Source organism: Cyanistes caeruleus, chromosome 2 (assembly GCF_971803275.1).
Source record: "Cyanistes caeruleus chromosome 2, bCyaCae1.hap1.1, whole genome shotgun sequence".
NCBI classification, from domain to species: Eukaryota; Metazoa; Chordata; class Aves; order Passeriformes; family Paridae; genus Cyanistes; species Cyanistes caeruleus.
In genome coordinates this window covers 96,767,962-96,774,789 of record NC_141702.1, presented here as the reverse complement: position 1 = coordinate 96,774,789, position 6,828 = coordinate 96,767,962, and positions in this window count along the sequence as shown.

Below are 6,828 nucleotides of genomic sequence, written 5' to 3'. Positions count from 1 at the left end.
GTGCTAATCATGAAATGTACCAATTTTAAGCCATAAATCCCAAGACATTTAGTGACCTTCTTGTTTGCATGACTGCACACTATGGTTGTGTAGTATCATAATGACTGCAAATATCACCATGCATGAACATTTTGCCACCTGTAACTCTGTGAGCCATGGCCACAGAGAATTGTAACTTAGGAGCCAGAGGCTTAGGAGCACAGACAGCACTCATCCCTAGCCTTTAAAATCGCTCCTTTCCAGTGTGATGCTCAGCAGAACCCCTGGTTCCACATGCTGAGTGATTAGACCAGCTCTTCTGAAGGCTTTTCTTCACTTCTGACAGGTCCTCATCTGATGTCAATTCATAATGCCCCACAAATGAAGCCCATCCACACTGGGAGCCCTCCCCCTGCATTAAAGTGTTAGCTTATTGTTTATTAGGCTGACCAGATGTTGTGTGTATGTGTGTGTGTGGTTTTCCATTTCAGACTATGAAAAGTAGGAAGCAAAGGTAAGAATCCCAAGAGTGCCTACAAGCTATGGAGAGCTTGGGTTGAGCTATAAAACACGGGGATAAGGCAAGGCAGTGTGACTCACTGAGAGGGGAGAGCCTTGGGCTGTCTCCTGGGTGTGCTGCAGGATCAGAGGTAAGCCACTTCCTACTTCCCACCTGGGGTGTGATGCCTTCCCCTTGGGTATATAGCCCCACCTGCTCCTCTGGGTTCCAAAACTGGGGATGCAGGGCATTTCTAATATAATATAAATCATCAAATGAAAGAGGGGATTTAAAAACAATTTCTTTTGTTGCTGGTACTTCAAAATACTTTACAAGCCATATCAAGAGGATTTTAAAAAATCTTTCTTTATGAGTTGCTTTCTTTTCCAGAATAGTATCCTTGGAAATGACCCACTGGGTAAAAACAAAATACCAAATCCCTGTGAAAACCAGCCTTTTGTATTTCCACGAATGTCATTACCTTCAAAGGCCTGCCCTGCGTTTGGGTGGCACTGTGGAGACAGAACAGCTGGGACTGAGGACTGGCAGCACTGAGATTACAGAAGGTGCCATGGATTGTCATGCAGAGTGCAGGTGGGTACATTTGTCGGTGTGGCAGGCTCAAACACGGACTTGCAGTGTGAGCCCAGGCCTGTGCCAGCTCAAGGTGCTACAGTTCACATCAGCACAGCTCAGTTAAGACACAGACACACTACAAAAGTCAAATCAGTGAGAAGCAGCAGCTGCAGAGCAAACAACTCCTCTAAAAGACTTACCCAGCTGTCCAGGTAGCTGCTTGTGCCTTTATTTTATGCACTAGATAATATGACCATTATGTTCACACAGATATTTGCACCCTAGCTGTACTGGCAGGTTTTGTTTTTCCACGTGCCAGACACCACTCAGGAGCTTACACCCTCAGACTAAGCGGGCTTGAGGTTTGTTACCACGTCAAGCTCATCAGACCGAAGACATAATTCTTAAAATATCTGTGAGAGGTGACCTCCAGGGTTGTTGGCATGTCCTTAGGGAATGATCAGCCATGGAAACTCACAATGGCTTTTTTAAACAATTGCTGGAGGAGCTTGTGGAGATACTACTCAGAGATTGGTAGAGGGGCCATGTGGGAACTCTCCTCCTGGCATAACTAACTAAGGGAGCTGAACAGCAACTGAGAGGAGTCAAAAAAGTACTTGAGATGCTTGAAAATATCTGCCTGTCCTCTGGCTACCTACCCCCAGCTCTGTTGAGACAGGCCTATGTGCCAGAAGGAGCAAGAGAGCTGCTGTAGGTTTTGAAGGCACTTCCCAAGATGCCCTCATACTTCTACATATGGTCCTGCCATTTTATTAAATTCTTCTGCAGTTGCTCCTGACCTAAGCTAAGTACTTTTCTATTGACATCAACTTTTGCCACTTCAGTATTCACCCCAGGTTATTAATAAAGCATTAAAAAATATTGGTCTGAGTCTCGCTCTCTAGGGCACCTCATTATTAATCTCTTTCCCTACTAGAATTGGCCATTTATTCCACACCCATTTATAACTAGATTTTAATCCATGACAGGACTTTACCTCTCACTTTGTGGTTACCAAGTTTCTTTAGCAGTTTCTTGTATGGGTGTTTATCAAAAGGTTTTTGAATGTCCAAATAAATTATTTTCTCTGGTTGTTCTTTACTCACTATTTTATTAACTCTTAAAAGTGTAAAAGGTCTGACTGGCGAGATTTATTCTTATAGCAGCTATGTTTCTTTTTCTCTTTTGCCTGAGACTTGATATTTCCCTGCAGATTGTAAAATATTTAAAAGAGTGACCCTCTGAATCTAGGGGCCTGAAGCAGCACCAGATGTGTTGTCAATGTTTAATTAAAAAAAAAAAAGTGAAGGTAATATACTGCTGACTTTCTCAACTACTTCCTTGTAATGAAGTTAAGCTAATAATGTAAAATTTCCATGAGCTCGTCTGTCTGTGTAAATATTTACAGGGTCTTTATCGCTGCAGTACCAGATTTCCACATACATTAACGGAGTTATCCTTATAACACCTCTCTGATACAGGGAAGCTTTAATCCCAGCTGCCTGAAGAATCAGGACACACTGACATCTGGCACATAAAACCCAAACTGCTGTGCTTTGAGAATAACAGGTTAGGAGATAAAACACTTTCTCCCACTTACAGATGCTGTACTCACAAAAAATGTGAGAGTCATCACAATTCATAAGTGTAATGAAAAAGGCTCAGTGCCCCAGTGTCTCTTCCCAAGCTCTCTAAACTCCAAAGTTCATTTTTCCCTTTGGAAGATTGCAGAGCACTGCAGGTAAAATTCAAGCTTTTCTTTTTTGCTGGCTATCTGAGCTCATAGGCTTTTGCTGGCTCTGCTAGTGACCATTTATTTTGGACTCATACCACACATTCAGTGTTTCATTATGCATTTTTGCTTCAGCCAGAACTAATACAATTGGCTGCATCTCAGCTTGCTTCAAATATACAAGGGAGTGGGTTTCCTCAGAGAAAATAAAGAACATCAGAAAGAGAGATCCTGTTTAAAGGAAAAAACACTGTAGAGATTGTAAGAAAATTTTAAAAAGGCTACAAAATGTAGATGTGCAAGGGTCCACTGCTGGCCCTGCATCCCTGAGGAAAGAGAGGCTTTCCACCCTGTCCTGAAAGCTGACAAGTCCCTGGCAAAGCAGGGAATGATGGAAAGGTTGGCTGTGGAAGATTCCTCAGCTAAAAGGCATGCAGTCCGTAGACTCTGTTTTTAAGAGACTTCTGACCTCACATCTGAGGATGGACTTTCCAAGAAAGCTCTTCTTCCACATAAGCAGCCAGAACAGGTGGCCAGGAAATCAAAAGGTTATTATGTAATCCAAAATTTAAAATAAAATTAATTCCTTAAGTGTCAAAGGAGAGTCATGTGAGCAGAGGACAATTCTGGAACAACAAACTCTCTCAGCAGAAACTCTGAATTATTCCAGCTACAAGCTTTCATTTGTGGTTTTTAAGTGAGATCTTGAAGCTACCTATGCTTGAAAATGAGACACTTCTTTTTTGGGGCATGGAGTCAAAATCCCTTGAGATCAACAGTGGGACTCACTTGAAGATACCTGCTGCTGAGACTAAAACAGGGATAATGGAGCTCAACGTAGCAAATTTCATCAACTCCATTGGAAAGTGATGGCCAAGCAGCTGGGCTGGGAGCAGAAGGACACAGGAGCATGGGCATTTGAGGTGGCTCCTGGTTGGGTTTGGAGGCCAACTCCCAACTGTCTTTCCCATCACCCATTCCCAAAACACAAGCTTTGCCTCCAGGATGGCCATGACTCCTTCAGCAACAAAATTATTTCCCCAAGGAGCAGCCAATGTATTGCCACGATCTTAATCTTATTTAGTGTGGTAGCATGGTTTTAATTTTTCCGTGTTTGATCTCTCAGCTTTAGGAATATTGATAGAAATAGGGGCTGTAAGGATTAAATAAAGAGCAGCTTGTTGCATATGAAAAAATACCCCTCAGTCCTCACTTTCTCCGCAGTGATTCAGCTTTTCCAACAGCGCTGCCGAGATGAAAGGCTCGCATATGAGCAGAAGTGTTAGCAAGGGCTGTAATGCTTTCAGCGCAGCCTCTTGCAAAAGGGCCTTGGCTGCGGGAGCAGATCCCGCCTGCTCCCAAACCTCCTCCGGCGGCGGGGCGGCGCTGGGGATGCAGCAGAGGCTGCTGCCCCCTTCTCACGCCAGCACGGGCTGGTGGCCGCGGCTCGCTGCTGCCTTCAGGGCAGCTGTGCTGATGCAGCCGTGTCGTTCTCCCTGGCCGGAGGATGGAGGATGGAGAAGGAGGATGGAGGAGGATGGAGGAGGCGGATGGAGGAGGCGGATCGCCCCTCCCCGCGCAGCCGGGCCGAGCCGGGCTGTGCCCCCGCGGCCCGCCCGCCTCGGCATCACCCCGGCACCGCCGCCCTAATCAGTGGCAGGCCCAGGGCGCGGGGTAATTAGAAACATGGAAGGGGCTTTCTATCTTTTGAAATCTGTCTCTCAGCATCAAAGCGCTCCGCGCGAGTCGTCCTCCAGAGGCCGGCTCCCATATCTAAATGAGTGATGTATTTCAAGGTATCTGTCGGGAAGGATATAATGAAGAAAACCGGCTTTGAGACGGAGCATGATGTGAAAAACAGGTGGCCCGCTGTTGCGGAGCATCTGTTTTGCAGTCCGGTTGTGTTCCTGTAAACTGCGCAAACACGGCGGGTGCGCAACCTCCGGGGCACCCGGGGATGCTCACAGGAGAACCCCCGTGTGCTTCGGAGCCTCTTCTTCCCGGCCTGCGGGAAAAGCGGGCACTGCCCCGCCTCGGGGAGATGTGCACCTCCTCCAAAGCCCCAGGGCTGCGAGGTACAGGGCAATGCAGGATCTCTCTTCTCTCCGCGCCGGCCGTGCCGGGGCCTTCAGCCGCCCGCACGGCCCTGCAGCACTCCCAGGGCCACACTCGGCTCTGGCGGAGAAGCCGGCTCCCCGCTCCATGAGCCCGCTGGCCTCGCTTCACCCCCCGAGGTGCTGTTTACAGGTCTGGCCTGTAAACACTATTCCGCTGAGCTCACAGCGCTCGCTGGTAACGATCCCGGGGCCGCCCCGCTCCGACTGAGCGCGGCTATATTCTGACTCTTATCTGTGCAACAATAAAAGCTGTTTGCTCGTATCAACCAAGCCGTAAATTCAGCCGAGCGCGCAGGTTACAAAAGGCACGGCCAAATGGCCGGGATTTCCCCGGAGGACGCGCAGGACGGCGGGCAGCGCTGGGTATGGGATGACCGGCTGGGTAATGATGCACCTCCAAGGTGGGTAGTGTGCCTCTCCAAGAGCCCTCTGCCCTGCCAGGGGCCGGCGGAGGAAGGGCTCGGCAGCGGGGGAGCTCCGCTGCGTTCAGGTCGGCAACCCGAGCCTCCCGCCGCCTGCGGGGCCTGGGGGGATCCCGCTCAACACAGGGTGGGCTGCAGGTGTCACAACATCTTTGGAAATGCATTTCCTACCGTTATGAGCGCCTTTACTTTGGAAAAAAAACCCAAAAAAACCCAAAAAAAACCCCATAAAATCACAACCAAAAAAACCCCAAAACGGCTGCTACCCGTCCTCTACACCCGTGAAAATCCAACTTATCGCAGCGGGAATGGGCTGCCTCAGGAGGATAAAACGCTGCTCCCGATAGGTAAGAACAGAAACTATGAAGGAAAGGAAAAAAACCCTAAGCTCCAAAAAGAAACAAAAGAAGACCCGACCCCCGAACCGACCAAAAACCCCACCCCATCCATAAAAGCTTCTCCCCGAGCCGTGGTCCCCCGTGGGGAGGGCAGGTGGCACGGCCCCGGCGGGCGGAGCGAGTACCGCGGGTAGGCGCGCAGCGGGATGCGAGAGCGGCGCGCCCGCCGAGGCTGGGCTGGGCGCCCGGGAGCCTGCTGTCCCTTCGGGGGCAGACAGCTCCCCCCTTCCTACAGTTGTTATTTTTATTTTAATTGGTGATTATGCTCCCTCCCGTCACTTTTCTGCGGTGGTTGGTGCCAGGCTCGGGAGTCCCGCGGGGCTGGGGCGCCTGGTCCGGCAGCACTCGGAGCCTCTGCCCGCCCCGTGTGCGGGGCCGCGGGTGGGCCGTGCTCCCGGTGCCTGCCGAGGGCTCTCGGGAAGCGGCGACAGAAAGACTCCGAGGCTGCTGGGAGAGACGGTCGGTCTCCACATCCTCTGCCAGGGCTGCCTCCTCCCGGTCCCGCCGCTGCCTCCGGTCCCCGGGCGCTTCCCCGCGGGTCTGGGCGCCGGCACCGGACGGGCGGGGTCCGGGGGCTGAGTTTTCCCGAGCTTCGTTTTTTGTCAGTGCTGAAGGAAACTGCTGATCGCTAGTTCCCGGGAAGCCCGGCTGCTGCTTTTTTTTGCTTTTTTTTTCTTTTTTCTTTTTTTTTTTTTTTTTTTTTCTTTTTTTTTTTTTTCCCTACGGTCTGTCCGATGTGTATTACCGAAATGTCTCGTCTCTTTCCCTTATTGGAAATGATTTCCCACTTCTTTTGTGGTGAACTTTGCCTCGCCTGACTCTTTACGGCTTTTCTCTTGTTGATGGTCTCTCCTTTGTGGAAGTTTCGCGGGCTGATTGTATTTGTTAATTAGTTGCTAACAGCATCGTAATGTGGGCTTGATGGATAACCATGTCATTAGCGCTCACCCCTGCAATTCACATTTCCAACAGGGCAGGGGCTACCCCCTGCCGAGCCCGTGATTTGCGGCTGTTCTTTCCCGAGGGTGACACGCAGCCCCATCCCTTCTCTGCCCTCCGCGCCCGGGCTGTGCCGCGGCTGGAGGGGGCGCGACCGCTGCGATTT